Here is a 25,220-nt window from a genome sequence, read left to right as displayed (position 1 = left end):
CTTCTGAGTGAACTCATCTGCCATCCCACTTGGTTCTTGACTGGAGCCAGACTGTTCTTATTTGTCATTGATTTTTAATGTATGGTGGCTTAAGTGTCAAGTAGCAGGTGAATAACCTTTTAAGGAATAGTCAGAGTAAATGATCTGATGCTGCATGAAAGCATTTACTATTTTATTTTACTTTAATTTGGTTAACAGTTGTATTTAATTTTGCTATTATTCTGTAACTAATTACTTACAATATAAAATCAACTTTTGTAATTGTTCAGCAACGAAAAAAATCTATGAATTCCTGTGTCCATTTAAGTCCTCCTGAAATGGAGCCCACGAGTGTTTTTAGGTTACAATAGACCACATTTGCACAGGTCTTTCTGAAGTATACATAGCTGCTATGTTTTCCCTGTACAGACTAGTTTCAAACTTGCAGTGTGTCATCTACCTCGAAGGAATTCAAGCAAACACTATTCCTTTCCATATGTTATACAATAGTTACATCAGAAAATCTGTTAGTTGCTACATCTGTTACTTATGAGCAGCCTGGTGGTGGTGGTTCGTTTAGTTTTGGTCAAGTTTTCTGTTTTAAATTTTGGGAGAGGGATTTTAGACATACAGTCTAGGGATTGCTGAACTTTCATTATTGTTGTTATAGAGTCTTCCCATGTTTGGCCTTTCTTTTCTCATTCCATACACACTTAAAAATCATGGATATTATTTCTGTTTATAGTAAATTTCACTGCATGGATTAAGCCCTTAAGAAATTAAGGTGGAAAGATTAAGTGGGTCCTGCCAACCAAGAAAACCCACTCATGACGGAGAGCCTGATGGTCAAGGAGTTAGGCAAATTATTTAATATTTGATCTTTTTAGTTACAGAAATGATTGCATAAGCAGCTGTCAGGGCGACTGATTTGGGATCTGTGTTTGATGGTATTTTGGGACATATACGAAGCAATTTCAGTTTATTCCCTCAGCTGTAGTGGTGTTGTCACATCCAGCTGTGGCAGATGAATTGGAAAAGAGAAATGTCTTCTTCCAGCACATGATGGAGAATAAAATGAGTGCAGAGAGAAGCAAGTAGATCAAGTAGAGTGGCAGGGATACAAAGGCAAGGATGGAGAGGAATCAGAGAGAGAAGTAAGCCATCGTAGGGGAGACTTTTTAAAGAAATAGGAATAACAGATACAAATTACATACTTAAAAAATCATATCTGTATTTTAGTATATTTCCGTATGGTTTTTTATTGCCAGTAGTAGTAGTATGGCTTCTTAGTAGTAGCTAAAAGTTAAATAGCTCTTGTCTGTAGCAACCCTCCACCCCCAGAAAACCCCAAACATCTCTGCATTGAAAGACAGACCTTGAACTTTAATGCTCGTGGAAATCTGCCAAAGGACAAAAAATGTCATTATCTACAGCCTGGATAATTATCTATGTATTGATATGTAAGTTATGAGCAAGTGTAGTCACATGCTCTGTCTTTAAAAATGTGAATCGTGTTTACTACCCAAGGCATAAAAAAAAAAAAATCAAAACTTGTAATGGATTAGCCCCAGTTTGTGGAAGAAAAGATTTTGTGAGTATGGTGCTAAAGAATATGTTGCATATTACAGTTAGGCTAGTGGCAACACAACAAATATTTCTTTTACAGAAACATCATAAATTACATGTGTTATTTTCCTTCATAGGAAGCCATCAAAATGGGCTGTGAATCTTTATAAATGTACAGGTTGGAGTGAAAAAGATGAGTAGCAACACTTATCTCTTTGGGCCATCAGTAATTTTACTGAATTGAAAGAATACTTTCTTAGAGGGAGAATAATGAAAATGGTACAAAATTGGCATGTATTATGAGACCTGAAAATAAGGACTACCCTAAATAGTATTTGAAATATTTTTATTATCTTCACCTTTCATTCCATGTTTGACCAGGTGATAGACATTCTAGAAATTCAAGCTTTATTTCTCCTTTTGCTATAAGCTGATAAGACAATCTTCATCCTTCCTCTGCCCACATTTATGTAGACATTAATACTACCAGGGCATGAGTGTTCTGCCACTTAAACCATCTTGATTACAATTAAGAAGAAAAAGTGGTACAGTAATAATTATCCGGCAAATTCCAATAGGAAAAACATTCACATTAAAATGCTTCAGCTAAGAAGAAGGGAGAATTTATGTCACATTAGAGACTTTCATTTTGTTTGTGTACCTTTGTTCAGCATATAGTATCTGGAGGTTTTGGAGACCACTTTGTGTATTAGGAATGCATTAGCTGCAATAGTGTTTTATATGGTTATTCTGTATGAGGTGTTTAATTCCTGTGTATTCTAATCATGATTAGACACAGAACACTTGCCATCTCTTTTTAAAAATCAAGCAACCAACCCCTTTAGAAAGAAAAAAAAAACCCAAACAAAACAGAACCCACACCAAACACAACAACAAAACCCCCCACGTCATTTCATTTTGCTCTGAAATATATATGGTATAGTTCTAACAAAATGTGTGTGCATGCAAATATATATGCATGTAGAATACCCCTTACATAGTTGTACATATATTTGAACAGAGTGCATGCATTAATAGATCATGAAGCAATAGCACTTGGGTAAAGTTTGTATATAAATCATGTTTCAGTAGCAGCCAGTCTATTTTTGTTAGATTTGTGGAACTGCTGGTTAGGAATCACTTAGGAATGTATTGCTTGGTAAGCGATACCATCATTACTTATAGTATAAACATATATCCCTACCTTTGTGGACTTTTGACATATGTTACTTGAAAGATTGTACTCCCGGAAAAAGAGATTCCTCAGTAAAAAGTATTTCCTTAACACTGTTAAAAATATTTCCCTCTAAATTTTAACCTTATGGAGTTATCAAAGCTAGGTATAATGTTGAATTTATCATCATTTACTAATGACTAGGAGCTTAAAAATTAATATTTACCTATTTTAGAGCACCGTCCTGTATTTTGCAGTGTAAAACTAATGCCCTTCTGGAAAGTTGGTATTAATAAATCTTTTCAGAGAGGAGGACTCTTTTGCTGGAAGTAAAATGCACGTGTAAATCATATGGGATATAAGCTACACTTCATCTTTCTGTCTTCTCCCAGCCAATTTCTCTCCTCTGGGCCCCTCTATTTCTCTGTCACGAAGTTGTTAACTTTCAATTTTCTGAATACAGTGTTCTCATGATCCTGGTGAGGATTCAGATAATGAAACTTTCCTGTCAAATATTTGTTTAAATCTTACCTAATGTGCAGTGAAAGAGTTTGTAAAGGGAGTTATATTTGAGCATCTGACCCCCTTGAAAAGTTGACAGAAGACTTCTAGCAGAGAATAGCGATGTGTAAATGCTACAAGCTGAAATGTGGACTCATAACACTGTAGAATGTAGATTCAGAAGCAAGATTTTGGCTTAGATTGTACTATGGTGCAGATCTTGATATGAATGCAGCTCTTAATTAATAATTCAAGGAACCATAAATACTACCATTTTCTTATTAGGATATAAATGGCTAGGAGAGGATTGATAAAGATATGAAAAAGATCTAGAATGATAGCTACGTGCTGATCAAGGGATTTATTTTTATCTCTTTAGATTCCTCTATGTAACTCTTAGGTAGCATTCCAGATTTGGAAGAGGGATTAGATGGTGCTTGTTTCCTGGAGGACCAAATACAAAAAAGACAAGTAGTATGCTCCTGAGACTTACATTCTGTCCTTCGACTGGATTGCCTTCCTGGAGGTTGGGTAACAGTGCCAAGACTGGGCTGTTTCACTTTATTTCTGTATTCACTATGGCTGAGAATATCCTGTAAATCCTTTTAAGCAGAGAAAAAGAAGCTTCATTTTGCAGCAGGCTTAGTTTTGGTGCCTTGAGTACCAGAATTCACTCAGTTTTTCAGTTGTTTTCTTGGCTTGTTTACTAGTCCGAATAAAATATCGGTATGTGAGAATGAATATTTGCTCTGGTGCTTGGTTCCAGAGTGAGGGAACCAGAGGATAGGGTTTGGCTCATCCCTACCTTATGACTCCCCCAAATAAATGTGGCTAAAAGGTTCAAATTCAGACTGCTAACACGCTCGGTCACTGGACGTGCAGCTTTTCCACAGATGCATCATATACCCACTTTATTCAGATTTTTTTATCCAGTTGCAGTCCTAAGGGTTCTAGCAGACCTAAGGGAGGTCTTAGAGTTACCCTTATTTGTGAGGAGTTAGTGGTACAGTATTTTACTCTTCTGTGTGCAAAAAACCCTCAAACCAACAGCCAACAAAAAAACACAAACGTTTGTGCGATTTAGTCCCCTATTCAGTGAATTTTCTGTGACTTTTGGAGGCAGAGTTACAGTTGTCAAATTTGATTTGGTTAAACCAAGTTTGACTTTGTCCCCTATGAATTCTTAAAGTAGTTGATAATGAAGGACTGAATTTGCAGGAAAACAGTTTTTATTGATTGCTCCAGTTTAGGAATCACAGAAGGTCAAAGTAATTGATTTGAAGAATTCATGCATAGAATCATAGAATAACCAGGTTGGAAGAGACCCACCGGATCATCGAGTCCAACCATTCCTATCAAACACTAAACCATGTCCCTCAGCACCTCGTCCACCCGTGCCTTAAACACCTCCAGGGAAGGTGAATCAACCACCTCCCTGGGCAGCCTGTTCCAGTGCCCAATGACCCTTTCTGTGAAAAATTTTTCCTAATATCCAGCCTAAACCTCCCCTGGTGGAGCTTGAGGTCATTTCTTCTTGTCCCGTCCCCTGTCACTTGGGAGAAGAGGCCATCACCTTCCTCTCTACAACCTCCTTTCAGGTAGTTGTAGAGAGCAATGAGGTCTCCCCTCAGCCTCCTCTTCTCCAGGCTAAACAACCCCAGCTCTCTCAGCCGTTCCTCATAAGGCCTGTTCTCCAGCCCCCTCACCAGCTTCATTGCTCTTCTCTGCACTCGCTCCAGAGCCTCAACATCCTTCTTGTGGTGAGGGGCCCAGAACTAAACACAGGATTCAAGGAGCGGTCTTACCAGCGCCGAGTGCATTTCAGTTTGCATTTCACATAAGAAATGCCTGTTTATTTTGTAGAATTATGATTAACTTTGCTAGTATATTTATTCATTTTGGACCCTGGGAAAAACTCTAAGGCACTTCAGTATTTTGAAATGAATCACTATACATTTTGTTTACTAAGACCACAAGTGATTAGAACTGTAATTGAAAAGAGAAGCCTCAGCATTGTTCAGGAATTTGTAAGGATTGGAAAGACATTATTTGTCTTTATTTATTTTCAAAAGAATCTTTTCATAGATGTCCTAAAGAAAAACTACAAATCTCTTGGAGATTTACTGGTAGTTGTTGCAAGAACTATAAAGGTCTGCCTATATCATGACTGCCCTTTTATTTGATGATGAGTGTCTGTTGGCATAGACCCCAGATACTGACTGAAACTCTTACATGTGAAACCAAATAATTACTCCTGATAGGGATAATATATCAGCTCTAAGACACTGATAATGGTCATTCTCCATGCCATTTAGATAGCAGATAACAGCACTACAGCAACTGATAAATGATTAGCTTAAGTCATGAAATGAGGCACATGTGTGTTTTCCTTGTTAGATGTGTGAGAATTACAATTAATTTTTATTTCTGCAGGCCTATAATTTAGACAAAGATACTAGATAATGGATTTAGTGAAGCAGGAAGAGAAGAATATTTTTCTAGCACACAGCTAAAGATACCCTTTATTTTCCTTCAGTATTTCAAAGCATGTGTTGAGAAGAGGAAAGCTCTACAAGTCTCACAGAGATGTCCCTATTAGGAGTATTTTATACCCTCTTGTCAGTCTGTAGTTAGTTCCCAGACATCCTCATATTCATAGAATACTCTCTCTTCTTATGCTCTTTCCAAACCTGAATTGGAGGGGAGGAGAAAGGAAGTCTTTTCTTCCTACTTTTGCTAGGACTTTGGAGACATGGAAAAATACCCAAAGAATGGCATTAAAGTTCTCCCTGCTCTGTGAATCCTCCTCGTTCCCCTGTAAATCTGTGTCTGGTTACTGTTTATGAAGATATAGTAAACCATTATCTGTCTTAATCCAATCTCTTATCTGTTAGAGATCAAGATGCACCTCAGGATGTTGGCTGATTATCCCACATCTGTCTGTGACGGAGGTCTTGCAGCTGGCTCTTGAGCAGCTGGGCTGTGCAGCTGTCAAATGTTAATGCCTCCGCTGATTTAATGTGGCGATTTCTGTCTTCCTGAGTTCCAGTTTTGCCTTCCACTCTGAATTGATTTTAATTTAATTCTCAAATTATGAGCAAAATCACGTATAAAATACTCATCATGCTTTCTTTAATGCAGCCAGATGTACTTCCTTAATGAAAGCAACAAGGCCAAAGGTAATTAATTTATTAGCATGATAGAAAATTGATCCTTTAAAGCATAAACTATCTATTTGTGTACGTTTGGAGTATGGAAACAGAGTATTTTGTATGCATTTTGCTTCTTGTTAGATGCATGCTATGAATTCAAATGAGTTTATATGAGAGTGGTTAATGACACATAATAAAACTTGAAATTAAACTAGGAATAGATGTTCTTAACCCAGGGGTATTACCTTCATAGCATTTTTTAATATGTATTTTCTGCTCCTAAAATCTGACCGAGTTGGGTTTTAGCAACACAGTCTGAATGTCTGTCTGTGTTTGATAAAAAACAGAATATCCTATAAGAGACATAGAAAAATTGCAGTGAAAGGAGTGACATGGAAGAAAAAGCAGATTCAAATAATTCTTTCAGCCACACACACTGTCACAGCAAAGCTTCAGGAGGGAAGGACAGAGGTTTTGCAATTAATGCAGTTTTATTAGGGCCTTTGCTTGTGGTCTCAACAGTGATGCCTTTACCTGTCCTGGGCAGTACGTTTCTCCCCACTAAAGTTACTGGAAGTGCTTAAACAGTGCAGTGCTATTCAATGCATCTGTGAGTATTAAAGTCCTACTTTTGGCTGCAGAGGTTGTTTTTGGCAGAAATGCTGCTTCTTCAACATTTAAGGGAAAGACGTGTAAAAATGGTGTGTTTAGTCCAAACCACCCAAAAGTGTAATTACAGTTGAAGCAGAGAGGAGAAATCAAACTAGACTGTATAATCACTCTTATACATCTTTTTAGCTGCTGGAAATGTGATCAGTCACCATATATCCTGTTTTATTTAAAGATAGTAAGTAGAACTCATTACAAGTTTTTCACTTTTTATGTTTCCTTGCTGGCTATCAATAACTTGACAAAGCAACATTAATCTTGTCTCTCTGGTGGCCAGTGGAAGAAAACTGCGCATGGGCATTCAGAGGCTACAGAGGAAGCACAGAAATACACACAGTGGAAAAAGTGAAGAGGTCAAGGTTAGCGTTCAAAGCCTGATCATGACTAACTTAAAATATTACCCTTCAGCTGCTAAAGGCTGGATTTCAGCAGCAAATTTGACCAGACGGACCACACAATGAAGTCATCAGCGCTGAGACCCACCAGCTTGAAAAAACAACAACCCCTGGTGTTAAGACAAATGCTTTGAAGAGTGGTTGATATTAATCAGGTGGTGCTACTGGTTTGGAGTTCATTAGTCATTCTGTATGAATAAAAATGCTGATAAAGGACATAATATAACATTACAGAGCCAAAGCAGTTTTGTAACACAAGAAGCCATAGATCTGATTCCTACTTAAGGGAAATTGGTCAGGGTCCATTTAAAAACTCCTGAGCCAAATTCATCTCTGGGCTAACTTCTTTGAAGTCACTGGGGTTACACAAGGAATTAATTCGTCCCTTCAGCTCTGTGCTTCAGCAGAAATCTGGCTAGTGATCTGGCTTGCTGTGTTGGTGTTTTATAGTTTCAGATAAAACCACCTTCAGTGGTTTCCTCAGAGGAACTCCCAAGATAACCCACTGCGTTCCTGCTGTGGGCAGTCCTCATCTTCCCCACCCTTTCTACTCCTCTATTTCTTAATTGTTGTGTTAACAGCTGAACAATTTTACTTCTAATTCTCATGCACTGTGAAAATATGTCCTTTTATTTTGCTTTGAATGTTTGCCTACAACTATATTTGGTAACCAGAATTGAATTTCTAACATGTTGAAGCTGGGCATGGCCTTGGCTCACTGAGAGGAGTTAGAATTCAGTGTGCCTGGCTGTGCTTGCACTGCAGGCACAGCTGAATCCTGGTAATGCAGAGGCTGAATCCAGAATTGATTTAATCTGATGGAAGTGCAATGTCTGTTTCTGTCCTCCACTTTGTTATAGCAAGGAGTGTTTGTCCAGCCATGTGGTGAACTGGACCAGGGAAGCCAAGCACTTGAGAGTTTACAGAATCGGGATGGTTTGGAAGGGACTTTTAAATGTCATCTGGTCCACCCCCCCTGAAGTGAATAGAGACATCTGCAACTAGATGAGGCTGCTTAGAGCCCCATCCAGTGTGACCTTGAATGTTTCCAGGGATGGGGAAATGTCATCTGGTCCACCCCCCCTGAAGTGAATAGAGACATCTGCAACTAGATGAGGCTGCTTAGAGCCCCATCCAGTGTGACCTTGAATGTTTCCAGGGATGGGGTATCTACCACTTCTCTAGGCAATCTGTTCCAGTGTTAAAAATTTCTTTCTTATATCTAGTCTGAATCTGTTCTCTTTTAGTTTAAAACCATTACCCCTTGTCCTATTGCAGCAGGCCCTGCTAAAAACTTTGTTGCCATCTTTCTTATAAGCCTCCTTTAAGTACTGAGAGGCTGCAATAAGGTGTCTCTGGATCTTTCTCTTCTCCAGGCTGAACAACCCCAACTCTCTCAGCCTTCTTCACAGGAGAGGAAATAAACCCAGTGGTAGTCCTCGAAAAGCCAGAGGTGCTCAAAGGGCTTGTCTGGTGAAACTGTGGAGTCACAAAGGAGAGGCTGTCTTCAAGGATTCCTATTTTGCCTGTTCATAATAGGTTCTAAGTCCTACCTCAGGGATCTTTATCTGTTAAGCAGTACTCTGGTGACCTGTATGGATGTTAGTGGATGTTGAGATTATATGTCTGTGCCGACAGATGTGCACACACCGTGAAGCCCTGGATAGTCTCTTCAGCAGCACGAATGTACCAGAGTGAGTATGCCCTCAGAAGCAGAGCTTGTGTTTAGCAATCTCCTCCCCAGGAGTTGGTCAGATGTCTATAGTAAGCAAGTGTCGTCTATCATCTAAGGGATTTTTCTATATGTGAGGAAAAATGATGTAGCCTGGAAAGAGAACAGAACAAATGTCTAGCATTTATATTCAAATCCTCCTAGAGATCTGAAACATGCAAAATATGTAACAGCATAACTCTTTTATTATCAGTGAATATTACATACAACCAGGAAGACAAAAAAAAAGAAGTTTTAAGTAGCAAAGTTTTATTATATAAGGACAAATATTTATCAAAACTGGGGCGATATTTTTTCACCTTTCTCCCTCTATCTCTCCCTTTCCTTTTTCCTACCATTTCATGGAGAAGGTTTTCACTCAGTGCCAAGTCGATGAGACTGACATCCATCTGCTTGGCAAGAAGCTGCTTTTGTAGAACCAGACCCAAAGGCTGGTTTGTAAGCTACTCCCATATTTAACATGATAGGCTGAGGGGAGTCAGTTGTCTAAGAGTAAAATAATATGATACTTTCAGAAGCTGAAATATCCACTGCAGCAAAAGCTAAAAGTTGTTTGTTTGTTTTGTTTTTTCCAATACAAGACCATATTTAAAACTTCATAGACTGATACCTAATTATTATTTCTCAAAATACATTTTGATGTGTTACACCTGCTTCTGTCAGAGGATACTTTGGGTTACAGTCTCGGTGCTATGGGTGGCTTCCTCTGAGAAGTCCACGTTTCTCCTTGAAGGAAAGGTACTAGTTCTACATGTATTGACAGAAGGTGCTTGAGAACTTGACTTTCTCTAACAAAAACTCTTAAGAACAAAAGATCACAGTAACACATGAAATTATGAGATGAAAGTCTGCTTTGTAATCAAGAATAACAGTAAAAATCTTAACTAAATTATTTCAATTATAAATGTGAATCCAATCTGGTTTTCACCAGACTGTGGCAAATGGATACTCACTTTGAAATTTTGTTTTTAATTTGATTTTTTTTAATGTGGTGTTACAGCGTATCATTCAAATAAAATGCTTAATGTGGTGAAAAGGCTATGAAGCTGAAAAAGTGAAGTTGGTCTGGCCTTCCTGGAACAAAATGACATAATCCATTCCAATTATTGGGTCAACAGATCCCATTTTTCCATTTTTTTTTCCTTAAAAAAAAAAAATTGTTTGGGCTTGATCGTGAAATTCCTTGATGAATACATATTGATAGGAGAAAGACATGCTTTCACCGATACGCTACAGTGTCACATAAATAAAAAATGCAACTTGTTATGCTAGTATTTGAAAGGACAAGGTGTCGTGGTTAGGGGATGATTAGTTGGAGGTCACTCACCGGGCAGTGGTTTTCCCAGTGACAGAACCTGAACTTCCTCACAATGAAATTGCTCCTCAACTTTGAGGCCCCTGGTGGAAGAAGCTTGCTGCTTGCTGTCCTGCATGACACCAGCTGGCGTACCTCAGGCTGTCTTCTCTGCAGGAAGTCTCTCGTCCCATGCCTGGAAATGGTGACCTTCTGTCTTAATGTCTTAAAACTATGGTTTCATTCATACACCTGTGTCCTAGGTTGGCATTGTTTGGTCTCCAGCTTAATAGAACATGTTGTTTCCTTGATGGAGCACTGAAGAAAATTTTTAATCATACTGAAGATTTTGATAAACTGAAGCCATTACTGCTCAGTAATTATTTTTTTTTTTGGCATTTCTGTTGTGTAGAAGAGGCTAGCAGGTTGTTGGCTTTTCCAAGCTTTAGAGTTCAGAAAATGTGTTCTTTAAAATAAAGCACACTTCTAGGATGTCTAAATAGTACAGCATGTGAAATAGATTGTTCAACTAATTTATGTCTAAGTGAGAAGAAAGATACGATTTTAAAAGCCTATTAATCTTTTTGTGGTGATATCTTCTGCTTCTGCAAACTTCTGATCATTTAAAGTATTCTCCCTTTTGTACAGTAAATATTTTAAGTTTGAATCAGAAGTAGATTTATGCAGGTGCTTAATTTTAGACACAAAATGAGATTATTCACATGCATGTAGTTCACTATGTGAATAGATCATGGAGCTTTGTGTAGGGTTAAGGTAAACTCCTGTAAACTTCTGTGTGCGTGAGGTCTCATGTTTCTTCTGAAGGCAGCTCTACAGAGTGATCTCTGCAAGACCTGAATCTTTCACCTGCCAGCCTGATTAATCTTTCATTAACAGAAACATATTGAGAGGACAGTGCCAAGTTGAAACTCATTAGAGTGAGCACAAAGACAAGGTTAACCCTCATTTCTAGAATCAGCTGAGCTTTGTCTTTGGATTTTTGATATTTGAGTGAATTCCCAATGAAAACCAGAGCATTTGCATCTTTCTTTTGTGGCCATTTAGTAGCTGACAAATTTCCTCTCCTCCTCTGCCTGGCTTCTGAGCTTCTGGGGGAGGTTGAGCTTCACTGGAGGCTCTGGGTGTCACTAGACCTTACTTTGGGCTGAAGTTTGTTTGTCTCACCTGGGTGTTGGTGGTGGCAGCAGCTGCAAGGCTACAGGGCTGCAAAAAAAGGACTTGTTTGTCTGGAGCATGTGAAACCTATATAATTTGGTTCTGCTTCTGTTTTTCCTGTGGTTTGATTCCCGTGCAGTTCCACAGTCAGTGTTACACACATTTGTTCAACCCCTTTTGAGTGAACAGGATTGAGAGAATTTAAACGGTTGTAAAATGAACATGGCTTGTCAGAAGTAAAATGTCAGTGAATGACACCAGAATTGAAGTCAGGACCTGGAGTTCAATGGACTTTTCCGGAGCTGGCAACAAATTCTTTGGCAGGCTTGTTTGCCGCATTTCTGAGGAATTAATGGAAAGTAATTGAGTGCAGTAGCACACTTTTTAAAAAATTAAATGCTTTGTCTGGGTAAGTATGGAGAATATTTTGAAAGTAGAGGACAGTAACTGGAACTTACAATAAAATGCTTGCTGATAAGAGTTTTTGAGAATGACAGTTCAGATGCCATGGTTGACAAGTGGCTTCTCACTGCATTGGCTCTTGGAGCTCATTTTTCCAGTGCTGCTCAAAGCCTGGAGTAAACATACCTGTTCTCTACTGCTGCCCACTGGATGCTCAGCACTTGGAAATGTCTGCAGTCTTTGCTTTCCAGGTAGGAGCTGGTGTCCCTCCATTCACTTGTAAACTATGCAGACAGCAGCATTCCTTACATTGTATAAGGCATTACTGCACTCTCCCTTACTGCTTTGGGATAAATACATACCCCAGATTCAAGTTGCAGCAAGTACTTAACAAAATGAAATAAAGTCCTCAAAACAGTACTTATTAAGCACAATTGCATGTTAACTTCTGAAGAGTATATGAAATTTGGGTTAAAGGCTAGTGTCCTCTCATTTTCGTCTATAAGAAAACTGAATTTGGTTTACCTTTAAATTTCAAAGGAAATGTTCCTATTGGTGTCTCTGATTTTTGTGTTCCCAGCATGATTTGTCAAGCTTTGTGTGTAAGTTATGCTCAGTTGCTCTTATTTTATTTTGCATGCATGCTCTGAGGAATATTTTTTATTTCTATTTTATTAGACAAATGACAGCAGAAATTTGGATATAAAGTAAACCTCCATAAATGAATATATCTTCCGCCAGGACAGCCTAATAGTGAATAGAATTGTTACCTAATATAGATGAGCATGGAAGTGTAATTTAGTGGAACAGTGTATTCAAATCTATGGATATTGGACTGAGACTCGGTGTACCTGGATTAACATTCATGAAATATTTCCCCTCACTCTGTCTCATTTCAGATTGTGCAGGGACACCGTCTTTGTCTGAGAAGTGTTAATGCATACTGCTTTCCTTTCTGGTTAATATTTTTAGCACGTCAAAATTTGTACTTCTTGAGAAAAAAAAATTAAAAAAAGCAGATAAGGCAGTAACAGCCAAATTAACAGATGAGCATACATGTAGAAGCCAAAGTTGGAGCAGCCCAGGGGGCTGCAACCTCTATGCATTCCCTGGCAGGGCACCATGCAAGTGTGTGCAAGGTTACATCAAGTTTTCAAAAATTAATCTTATCTTATTTATACATGCCATCTTGATGCGAAAGCCTCTGGAAATGTGGTGTACTCCTTTTTTTTTTTTTTTAAATAGCCCTTCATCATGTAATATTGAGAAATTTATTTAGTGGAGCCTTTTTGTTCATATTCTGCTCTCTTGCCTTATATGGCTCTTTTGCAAGTCTACACTAGATTAAAATCTTAGACTATACTTTGGTTGTAACCAAAAAGGAATGGCTTCTTATCTTTTCTGGAACTGACGTTCTGTTCTGTAGATTGCTGCGTATTTTTTTGGAGAAGCTATTAATCTTCATTCTGTGCTCTTTTTATTTTTCCTCCACACTTGCACAGTGGCTTTTCCTGGACCCAGTTTCATGTTCAGTTGCCGACACAGAGTCCCTGCCTTGGTGAGAGCTGTGTGAGGCCAAACAGGGTGCTGAACTGCTGAACTCTTTATTTCATTCTTTTGTGGGGTTTGACAGTCATTTCCTTACTGTAGAACTAAGAACATTTTTGTCTTAAATTATTTTTATATATTTTAATAAATGTTTTGACTGTTCTGACTTAAAATAGTACTTTGGAGTTGATGGTAAAAGATATCATTTAAGAGGGTAGGAGTTTCAAAACTATACTGTAGTACACCATACTGTATAATTTATTAATATAGTCTGATGTAGCATAGTATAAATCCTGCATTTCCGAAGCCTAATGCTAATATATAGTCAATGGCATAGTAACCCTTCTAACAATTAAAAAACCATGAGAGTACATGCTAAAGTAATCAGCCAATTTTTCAAAAGGTCACACTGGAATGACCGATTTTTGTGTTCCAGTATGACATTTGATGAAATTATCATTCCTAAATAATCCTAACTGTCTTATTTTAGTAATTTAGATATAGTCTGTTCAGAGATCACATTTAAGATGCAGCTAAAGGAACTCAATCTCATTATGTGATTTTGTAAAGTTCTTTTTTAAGTTCCTGCTATTGTTATATTTATCTACTGAAAGGTAAGATATCAGGAGATTAATTTTCTGTTATTGTGAGGTAAACTCTTGAGCAACTTTAGCTCACCTGCAGTGGAAAGAAGATGCTTCCACCCCACGCTGGATCCAAATTAAAAAAAGGAGGGGCTTTTTCCAAATTCTAAATACAGCTTATCCCTCCTAAATAAAATATGTTTGTTCCTGTATTATATTCTCTTCTGCTGTAGAAATAGTTATTCCTTCTGAGGGTTGTTGCCATAATAATTTTGAAGTCACTTAATTCCAGGTGGGTTTTGCTCCTGTCAAAACCTTCTGACAAAATTCAGTCTCCTAAATTCTATGCCTTCTGAAGCCCTTAGTATTGTGAATATGCACCCATCAATTTCCAAGGTCTTTTTGTAGTATGCTCTAGTGTGTGGCCACATTGCTCAAGTCTGTCCCTGTAATGAAAATGATAAACAAACAAACAAAAAGACCAATAACAACCAAACAAACCCAAAAAAAGCCTCCCTCCCTGATTGAAAAACAAAGGTTAGAAAGGTAGAAATAATCCCAATGGGCTCTGGGATGTTCCAAATTCAGTATACTTCACTGCTCCAGGTGCAGCAGAAGAACATTCCCACCTGAGGCTGCCTTAACTCAGGTGTGGAACATAGCCTGGGGGATGCCATAATGCAAACCACAAGGAAAACTGAGGGCTGAGCAGACAAACCAGTGCTGCCAGCTGGAGCTAATTTTCTTCAATGGTTTTAGAAATGGGCACTGGTGCTGTTACTCTTACTTTGTTCTTTGTCAATTATACTCATTCACGTTGTAAGTTCGTTGGAGGGCCCATGCTAGGATCTGTACAGTGCCCATTTCTGGAAGGGGTATAGGATAGGAGTGCACGCAAAGCCAGGCTCAGTGGGTCAGGTTTGTCTCTAGTCTGCCCCAAAGCGAAGTGATCCATCAGATGGATGCCAGTGTGGCGTCAGAAACCAAGTCACTGGGCATGCTCAGCTTCCCCTGACTTTGCCTCCCCATAGCACAGGTTACTGTGTCCATCTCTGACTGCTTTCATTTGGCTTTAGTTTTGTCTCAAGGGTAAAACTGATGCTTCCAAGGAAGGCTGTCTTGAACTAGGATGGATAAAAGCCACTCAGCTCCCCTCATCTATCTGGCTACAAAAAAAAGATTTTGGCTCTAGGAGTTCAAAGTGTCCTTGAGCTTTCTGAAAATAAATGTGTTTTATAGGCTTTACAGACCCTTTTAATACAGCAAAAGTTCATGCTGGGAGTTTTCAGAGAGATGGAGGAGTCAACACATTGGCCCTAAAAAAATGGATCCAGTCCATGGTCTTCATGTCACTTGCCTTTATTAAAGATTTATGTGCATCTGTGAAAATTCCCCATACTAATATCTTATTCTAACCAATGTCTATTTCAGACAGAACAAGTAATAGATGAGAATAAGGCACCAGTACTGACTAACAAGATAAGCTTTAGACTGCCTGTGCTTTGTGATGAGTGAGTTATGATTCACAGGGTGGTGAGCTGGCTTGCTGGTGCAACATGACATTGTTACTAAATGGAGAATAAAACCTTTGAAATTCTTATTATAGAAAATCAGTGATCAAACAGCTTTAATGTGCAAAGGCTTTCTCTTATTATCATGCTGCAAAACAAGACCTGTGTAAATCTGTTTGCATAGAGGCAATTTAGAGAACAATCTAACAGAACAGAAAATGAATTTCATAAAAATACTTGTTCACAGGAAAGAGTTGAGCAATTTGGTCTGGCTGAGCTGGTAGGCTGACATGAGAATATTCTGGAGGAGAGAAATAATTTGTAGGTATGTTTGCTTGCTTATTTTTTCTCCTCATAATAAAATAAAGAGCAGTTGTAGAAACATTGCAATGTGATACATAGCTATCTAGTACACTTTTCAGTGTAACAAATAACATGTTACAGGCACTGTCTGTGTATGGACATAGAAGTAAATGATAATGGTTTTCAAATTTAAATTCCTTTTCCAGAAGTGAATTTACTTAAGAAGAAAATTTGTTAATGATTGAACAAAAATAATGCATATCTGTGTATACTAAGCAAACAACTTTAGAACCCAGAAAAATGGAGAAAGAAAGAGTGTATGCCATTCAGCAGCCTGTTCAGCCTCACACAGCTCTTGCTGAAGTGGGAAGGTCATGATACTCTACCAAGTAATCACCCAGGATCTGTTAATAAGTGTGTTGCTCTCCAGTAATTTTAAATGTCAATGGTAATCTGCTGCATTTAAGATATGTTAATATTACACAAGCCTTAGAGTTGCATGAATTTTCTTCATTTGGGTACATTCATTACAAGGTTTTGTATTCTTTTGTTTGCCAGGGTTTGGAAAGTTTCTGAAGAGTGAGATTTTTTAATGGCCACAGATAGTATTTGGTTTTAACATTTTGTTTGTAAGGCCATAGAAAGCCCTAGATCGCGTGACCATTCTGCCTCAGTGAAAAGAACAATACTGATTCTTTTCTCTCTTAGGTACCTAAATGCCCCTTAGATGTCTCTCAGCAGTGACTAAGTTGGGAGTTGACATATCAACACATCCATTTTTTTTAAACTTTTTTAGGCTTTCCGTGTAGGAGAGGGGATCAGGAGGAGGTACTCAACACAAGGATTTTTTATTTTCAAAAATGAGAGTAGGATGAACATAAGAAGATAAAAAAATTAGCTGCAACGATCCAGAGGTGCTTATTGTATCCTATGTAACGCCAGCTTAGAGGTTTTTTTGTATCTAGGTGCTTTCTGTATGCTGGGGTGAGGGTGAAGGAGAAATAAAGCCATTCTTGGAAGAAGACTTGTTAAATCCTGAGCAAAATGGGGATATAATTTTCTGGTGCCTTTGTTTACACCTGCATGACTTTCAGTATGAAAGTAGTGATCAAAGTGCTCTGCACTGAAATGCATAGTTACTGGTCTTGAGTGCAGGCTTCTCCACGAAGCAGTCTGTGCGCAGAGATGGGTCCAGAGGCTGACATTAACCACCATGGCATTTTTTTCTCTCTCCACAATTTTATTCTGCTCTGTAGAAAGCACTTAGAAACTTCTTGCAAGAGAAATGAACTGTGATGGCAAAGGGAAGCTGAATGCCTCCCAGGACTTAAAGAAGAGGTGTAGTATTTCAGATTTAAAGAATGCATTCTGAGAGAGAAAAAAGTGTGTCTTTTGAAAGGTTGTTGACTAAAATATTCCATGTGTTTTGCTGCTATATCACCTATTATCCATGTGGACGGATTTTGTTTAATTTGCAGAAGAAACTGGCAGGGTTTTAATGTGGAGCTCTGCAGAGGCACAAAGTTTGCAATATATAGCCTAGAGGGCTAGGTTGGAAAAGGTTATTTGAAGGATGGAAATAAGCAGACAGATCAATTAAAAATGTTTGTTTACTAACTTCATAATAGCGAGTGATGGAAAAATCCCATTGGCCCTCATTTAGAAAGCAGAGCTGACTTCTGCCGGCTCCCTGGTGATTGTGGTTGTAATCCTGGTGCCCTTGGAAATGCAGCTCTCGCAGTCCTCGGGATTTTCTGTGTGATTTGTAACTGCTGAACTCCTGACTACAGTGCATGTCCTTCTAGTGCTTTGCCAACTTGCAAAATTGTTTGCTACCTATGATTTGTAAAGGAACCTGAGTTCTGGAATTGTGCTGACATGGTGATTTTCTGAAAATTGCTACAAGAGCACCGCGGGCCAAACAGGACAGCATTCAGGTTACCTTGTGCTGCTTCCGAAAGCAATGCTGTTAGAAAAGCTGAGGGAAGGACTCACTGGGAAATGGAAAAGGACATTGGGAATGTGTAAAATGTGATTAAACTCAGAAATAAGAACTTATCACCAAAAAAAAAATACATTTCTTGGTTTTAGCACAGTGGTAAAAGTGCTTGTTGTTTATGCTCAAAGAAGGAGCAGACTAGGTGGTTGCCATTAGGCTAAATGACTTCTTTATGGCTTCTTTTGCTCCTCTCTAGGTCAAAACATTGTGGTATCAGAAATGAGCGTTGATGCCTGTTGCATCTACATCCTCATCCTGTGTTTTCAAACCTGCTCCCTGTCCTCCCCCACCCACCCCTGACAGGAACTTACTTGCATTGAAGTATATTGTGCTGTCAAGTCTTTGAGTGAAACATTGATGGACACCGTGGCTTGTGAATGGGTACTGATTTAGAACAGTTAAGGATTTCTCATTATTTTAAAGGCAGCAGCTTTAACCACTAGGCTGGCTTTCCTTTCGAAATCCTTACTTCAGTCAACATGGATTTTGCTGTCAGAAAAATCAAGTCTTGCTGACCATGGAAAAGCAGTGGTCTCATTCTGCCAGACCTCATTGGGGAAGCAGAAAAGAGGACAGTGAACACTCTTTGCCTCAGTGAATTGCCAATGCATTAGAAGGATGAAAAGGGATTGATTGGATTCCTGGCTTGTTTTTTCGTTTTAAACTGGTGCTGAATTAGTCCTTTTTCCCTTCCCTAATTTTTTTTAATCTTATCTAAAATATCATGTTCCTTAAAAAAATGTTAGTATTACTGTGTGCAGGTAAAAATGCAACACCTGTTCCAGACTATTTTCTAGTTTATCTAGGGACCTGAGAGCATAAAAACGAGACAAGGAGTGTAAATAATTATTTGAAATTTCACAATAGCGTAGTTTTGTTTCTACATATTGGTTTAATTATTTTACAACTTTGAATGTTTGAGGGTTTTTTTTTTTAATAGCAAACTTTAGAAAACTGGAGCAAACAAGTTAACAAAGAGAAGACTAAAAAAATAAACAAAACAAACCCACTGATGGTAATACACATTGTGTGACAGAAGTCCACTGATAAACCAAAGTAAGAGACTATGACTGCAAACAGATTGTTACCACAAATAATAGTATACAACATGTGTCTGTTGTTAAGAGCATGGCTTAAATGCCATGGGAGGTTATGGTACATGTTTACTGTAAAGAAGGCAGTCATGTATGAACATGAAATTTATGACCACACTAGAAACTTTCCAAATGCTGAACTTTTAATCCCAAGAATACATTGATGGATTTGGGTTTGACTGAGTTCTAAAATGGATAAGGATGATCTTCCCTTTATGATGAAGCCGGGCATCTTCTGCTATGATGAACCATCTCATGAAATTCTTTGATTTTTTTCATTATTTGACCATCAAAAGTGGCCATCATTTGTTAACTTTTACAGCATAGCACATATTTTTCAAGCAAGAGCTGAAGACGCATTCTAGAAAAGTTGCGAAATCTATATGTCTGCACATGGCCATGAAAAAAACATCCATGTCTTCATTCTTCAGTATTTCCTGCTCCTTCTGTAGAGATAATGGAAGCTGAATATGTTTATTTTAGTATATATTCTCCAGTTATTCTGTGGAAATATGAAATTATTTTAATTGTTGGAAGGTTCTGAGACATTTTTGTAAGCAGCTGCTGAACAGATGGTAGAATATTAAACAATATTCCCCAGCATATAGAAATCTAATGTGGGTTCTGTTATTCAGCAGTTTAGAAGTACTAGTGTTCAGAGGGGGGTTTTGTGCCTTCATGTCTGATAACTTTCCTCATGCTGGTATTTGCTAAAAGACAATTCACTAATTGCTTTCTGATAAGTCTTCTTTTGATGTGACTTATCCTGTGTTTTTAAGAGAAAATATACTGTGTGCAATGCTTTAGATGTAGTTTGCAGGAAGCCTCAAAAATGTACTGCCAGCTACGGGTTTGAACTATAGTGTTACAGGAAAAAAACAAACTTGCTCTTTATTATTCAACCTCTTGGAAGATACAGTTCTGTGTTTGGAAAAATGGATGTCCTCCTTGCATCCTGCTGACTTAGTGCAAGCATACATGCTTCAAGAGACGGTTATGGATGTTTTGTGAGCAGCTGTGTCACCATCGTGTATGACAGTGTTCTTACTCTGCAGTGATTTTCTTACGATGAGTTGGAAAACTTCAAAGCTATTGCATCTCCAGTGGAATAGCAACTGTATTTAAGCATGCTTCTCTCTGTAAGCCCAGTCTTGGACAATGATGTCTGTCCATGGCTGAGAAAAGCTGTGTTTTAGGATCTCCATTACTGTCTGAACTACATCTGGTTCCAAATAGCTTGATGTTTTTGCTGGAGAATGGAGAAATCGTGGTGGAAACCACAGAGCTGGTTGGGATGCAAGAAGTAGGATGTGTCAAGTTTTGGAATTTAGTTTCCTCTGAGTCAGTCTTTTGAGGTTAATAAGCACTCATGCTGCTTTTTGTGGGATAGCTTTCTAGTCCTTCCTTCTGTAGTTTTTGTTGACCACAGGAAAACATTGCCTGGAAATAAGGGAAAAGAATTTTATTATTGGCTAATTGTAGTGTTAGGATACAGCTAGAGATGCAGTAAGTGGTCATGTTGATGCAGTTTCATAATTTATAGGCTATGTTTTCATTATTATTTTATTTATCTAAGAATGATGCTAAGTAGTCTGTGTTTTTTTATTATTAGACTGTGGTGTTATTTGCACAGATGTTTTAAATTTAGAGATTAGCACTTACATGGGAATAAGATGTATAAATTCATAAAGATGAGTACAGAACATTGGTTTTCTAGGCAAATAATTTAACCATTTTAACCTCCCCATTATCTGTGTTCCTCAGAACAGTTTTCTATGAGTGGCAGTCCAGCAACCAGAGACTCCTATCTATTTAAACTAAAAATTACTTTAAAAGGCTAAGATGACAGAAAACAAAATTAAATCAAGGACAAGTTTAACATCAAAACCAATTTTCTTCTCTTAGTGATCTGACATTAGCAGAGCTGAAGAGCTTTCAGAAGGTATGACAGCCCTTTTTGCTTCTGAAATTGCTGTTATTGTGAACTCCTCTGGTTTTGGCTTTGTGATGAATTTGCTGATCATCAGACTCAGTCACAGGACAGCTGCCACACCGCTCCTCTGATTTGGTATATTCTAATATATTACATTAGAAAAAGGAGAAGTCAAAGTGATTGCCAGGTCTTTCCAAGACATAATTGCAGGAAGGAAAGGATTTTTGTACCTCAAATGCACATGAAGAAGCTAATGCAGACTAAGACTTCATAGGAGAGAGGACACTTCAGAAATTGCAGAAGACATGGCTAGTTCTGGTGTATGGACAGTAAGATTAGATTTATAGACTGCAAGGAAGCAACAATGGATGTTCATATTTAGGTTGCAACTTGAGATTTTTCTGCTTATTTTCTTTAGGATGCTGGCAAAATAAGTATTTTATACAAGTACTTGGCTCAAATTGTTTTACTCTATACTCATGTGGGTCTCAGAATAGATATTTGAATTCAACAAACTATTTGGCTCCTGAAGCTATTACATGACAGACTGCTAACATATCTGCTAATCTGAAATACAGTAAGCATATAACTGAAGTGTTTATTGCCATTTTAAATATGTTCTTGAATCTTTTTTGGAAAGAATAACCCTTGGGTAATTGCAGTCTTTATTTCTCTAAGGTTTTTGCTTTCGTTTTCTTTCCTTTTCCCCCTCCCCTCAAGGTGGCTATCCAGGAATTCTCTTTTTGGCAGCAGTTTGCCAGCTGTTGATCTTCACAGAATTGCATAAACACAGCAAAAAAAAAAAAAAAAATCAGCTCCTACCAAGAGGGTTTGCAAAGAAACTTTTGCTTCTGGATTTCTTTTGAACCCTCTCAAGTGTTAGAGGAGAGGGCAGTACATTCTCCTGCTCCATCTCCTGTTGTGGCCAGCGTACTGAGCAGGAGCCTTGCTGCTTTGCATCCACAGCAGCATTGCTGTGTACAGGCTTTTAGGAGAGCTTATTTGATACAGCATGCATAATAGGGTTGGTAATTGAGATAACATTATACTTAAAGTTCCTAAGATAACTGCTGTCATTTCTTGTTAGGACATTGGTTTTATGCTGGGCTTTTAGTCACCTTAGGGGATGAATCCTTCCACACTTCATTAATGGACCGTGGCTGTTCAGCTGCAGAGCCCTGCAAGTCTGTGCAATTGCTTCAGCCAGGCTTGGCTCAATATTTCCCATCTTGTATTTCTTGGTGGTTGAAATAGAATTGCCCAACAAGCAGTTGACTTTTACAGCCCAAGAGGATGGTTTATGTGCTAGGTTTTTGCAGTTAAGCGTACCTTTACACAGGTTTGGTGAGGTGCTTTTAGTAAACCTTGGAAACTCAAACTTTCAGAAATTCTTATTGCTTTGCCCGTATCTCATCCTCAACTCACTGTTTTGTCTGTCAGTCTTATGTCAGCAAGTTCTTAGATGGGGTTACTTTAGTCTAGATACCTCTGGTAATTTTTATGCACTTTTGAGTCATTTTTCTGGTTCACAGTCTGCCTATATCCTCTTTCACATGAGAACAACAGTGGTCTATTGAAGTAATTTTTACATTGGAAGAGAATTATATTAACTCTTGCTCTTGAGCCTGGGCCCTTGTCCAAGCTTGTAAAATGAAGCTTCATATCCAAATATCAATGTTTGCTTCTGTTTTCTTTTCCATGTATTTGCAGCCTGGGTCTTTGATCAGGTGGTACTTGGTAACTGCATTTCTGGTGCTTGGTCTTCACCTACCATTGTCTTAATTTTTGCAGGAACACAATCATCAGCATGTCCAGAAGGATATATGTAGCATTCACATAGGGAAGTACGAGTCAGAAAATCATAGAAGGCTTGACATGGGAGGGGACCTCTGGAGGTCATCTATTCCACACCCCTGCTCATGCAAGGCCAGCTAGAGGAGGTTGCCCAGGACCATGTTCAGATTGCTTTTGAGGATCTCCAAGGACAGGGACTCCACAACCTCCCTGGTCGACCTGTGCCAGTGCTCAGTTGGTCTCACAGTTTCCTGATGTTCAGACTGGGCCACCTGTGTTTCTATTTGTGCTCGTTGCCTCTTATCCTGTCACTGGAACCTCTGAAAAGAACCTGTCTAATGAGACCACGTTAGTCTTCATGTATTCCATATTCTCTTGCGTCCATATCCATTATTGCTCCAAACACTTACTTAGGTTATTAGCCCATTCCTATTACAGCTCAAAATGCCGATTCTGATCTTTAGAATCTGGGCCACATAAGTTTTTTTCTTTTCCTGTATAGTGTCACTACTGAAGCCACCCTTAAATATGACAAGTGTCCACCTGATTTTGAGAATAAAGATGTGTCTAAGAGATGCTGACATCAACGTGGCTATGCTCCATCTTAATCTGAGTAACCAAGTCAGGGGTATGTGATATAACATGTGCCATATAGGGAGCTTCATGCCCTACATCTCCTTTTGGTGGCTGAAATAGATTCTAGTACTTAGAGGGTACAATAGCCAAGCTTGGCCTAGGCAGGTTTCAAGTGCCTGCCAAATTACCAGCGTGAATCTCTACTGCTGTAAGTCAGATTAGTCTTGATTAAATTTTGACATAACTTTCATCCTAGGTGTTTAATCAACTGTTGAAATATAAAAGAAACATTGACATTATGTTTTTGTCCTGTGGATACAATCTGCTTTGTCTCCAAGCAAATATGGAAACACTGTACAAAAAGAGAAAGAGATTTTTACCATGTTTCATCCATCACTAAAGAGAAGTATTATTAAATTATAATCTTTCTGCTAACACAAAGCATCAATGGAGAGAAGGAGATAAGGAAATAAACTCCGTGACCTTATGTTATTATAAGATATTATTGGATACTGTAAAAAAAAAAAAAGGAAACGTGGATAACATATCAAAATAAGACTAATTGGCCCTAATTTTCTCTGCAGATGAGAATTTCCCCATCTGCAAAGCAAAGAGTTGAGATGTGTTTTTCTGAATTGGGATAAACAAACTTCCCCTTTCTGTTCCCTTTCCAAATAAGTGTGTCTTCCAGCAGTACAAAGAAAAATCTGATTTGCAAACTGAGCAGCATTCCTTGAATAAGCTCAGTTCTTCACGCTTTTCTGTAAGTATTGTTTTTCCTTGAAGATTCAAGTGCCAGAAAATTAGTTTAACAATAGCTGAAATGGGAATAGAAAATACACAGACATGTTCTTTACCTCTTTGCTTCCTTTTATGGTCTTTTTGCAGAATATCTGTGCTCAAATCACTTGTCATGGAAGTAAAATGATTGGTTATTTATTTATTTTTAAATTAGCTGTGAAGCAGTGGGCTGAGACATTCTGAGGAGTCTTGAAAAACAGTATTTTGTGAGAGCCCAAGGCAGATAATACAGATATGTCTCATATTCCTTTGTTGTTGTTGCTGACATTTGTTTGGCAAAATACTGTTTTTCATGCAGTTTACCTTCTTTTCTTACTGTCAGCCTCAGTGTCTTCAGCTTCTTGTATTTACTTGTATTGCAGTCCTGTCTGATTTTTCAGAGCAAGAGCTCTGTTCAAGTGTTACTATTATTAGAAAGTAATTTGCTAACAGGAATTAACTACACGCATAATCTACTCAAGGTGATGTTTGCTGTGGGAATGAAGCAGCCCATTTCCCCGCATCACGCTAATGCACGAGAAGTCCTGCCCTGTAGCTGAGGGACTGCTGCTCAGGCAGCCCGCTGTGTGTGTGTGTGTGTGTGTAAAGTGATGGTTGAAACGATGACTCAAGATGCGTCAACCATTTTTTTAGGGTTCTTACTCATTTCTTGATCTTGGAAGGATGGCTTTTCTTGAATTTTGAAACTCGGGAGTTTCAGGCGCGTTCCTTACTTTCTTTGATGTTTGCTTAAAAATTATACCGACTTCATTCTTTAGAGGCAAACAAGAAAAAGAACATCTGTAAATCTTGTTATTCAAGAATATTACTATTACTATTTTGCAGTGTTTGAGGCCATTTGTTCACATATTTTTAGTGAAGTTGGGTCATAAGTACAAATTATTAATGTGAAACTATTTATCATTATTTTAATTACAATTATTAACATCTCCCACCCAAATTAGAATGTTGTATGTCACATATTGGGTGGCTATTTGTGTGTCATTTCTGCTTTTTTCTGTAATGGTAAATTCAATGAACTGCAGTTGTTTTCTGCA

At 38.2% G+C, this 25,220-nt stretch overlaps 1 protein-coding gene across 11 annotated transcripts in view; it reads left to right on the top strand.

Moving 5' to 3' along the window:
* The window catches only part of FHOD3 (formin homology 2 domain containing 3), a 388,584-nt gene that overhangs the window by 111,834 nt on the left and 251,530 nt on the right, over positions 1–25,220 (top strand). The gene's annotated exons all lie outside the window — the stretch shown is intronic.

This window comes from Phaenicophaeus curvirostris, chromosome 3, assembly GCF_032191515.1.
Source record: "Phaenicophaeus curvirostris isolate KB17595 chromosome 3, BPBGC_Pcur_1.0, whole genome shotgun sequence".
Lineage (NCBI taxonomy): Eukaryota > Metazoa > Chordata > Aves > Cuculiformes > Cuculidae > Phaenicophaeus > Phaenicophaeus curvirostris.
This window is presented reverse-complemented; position numbering and strand designations above follow the sequence as displayed.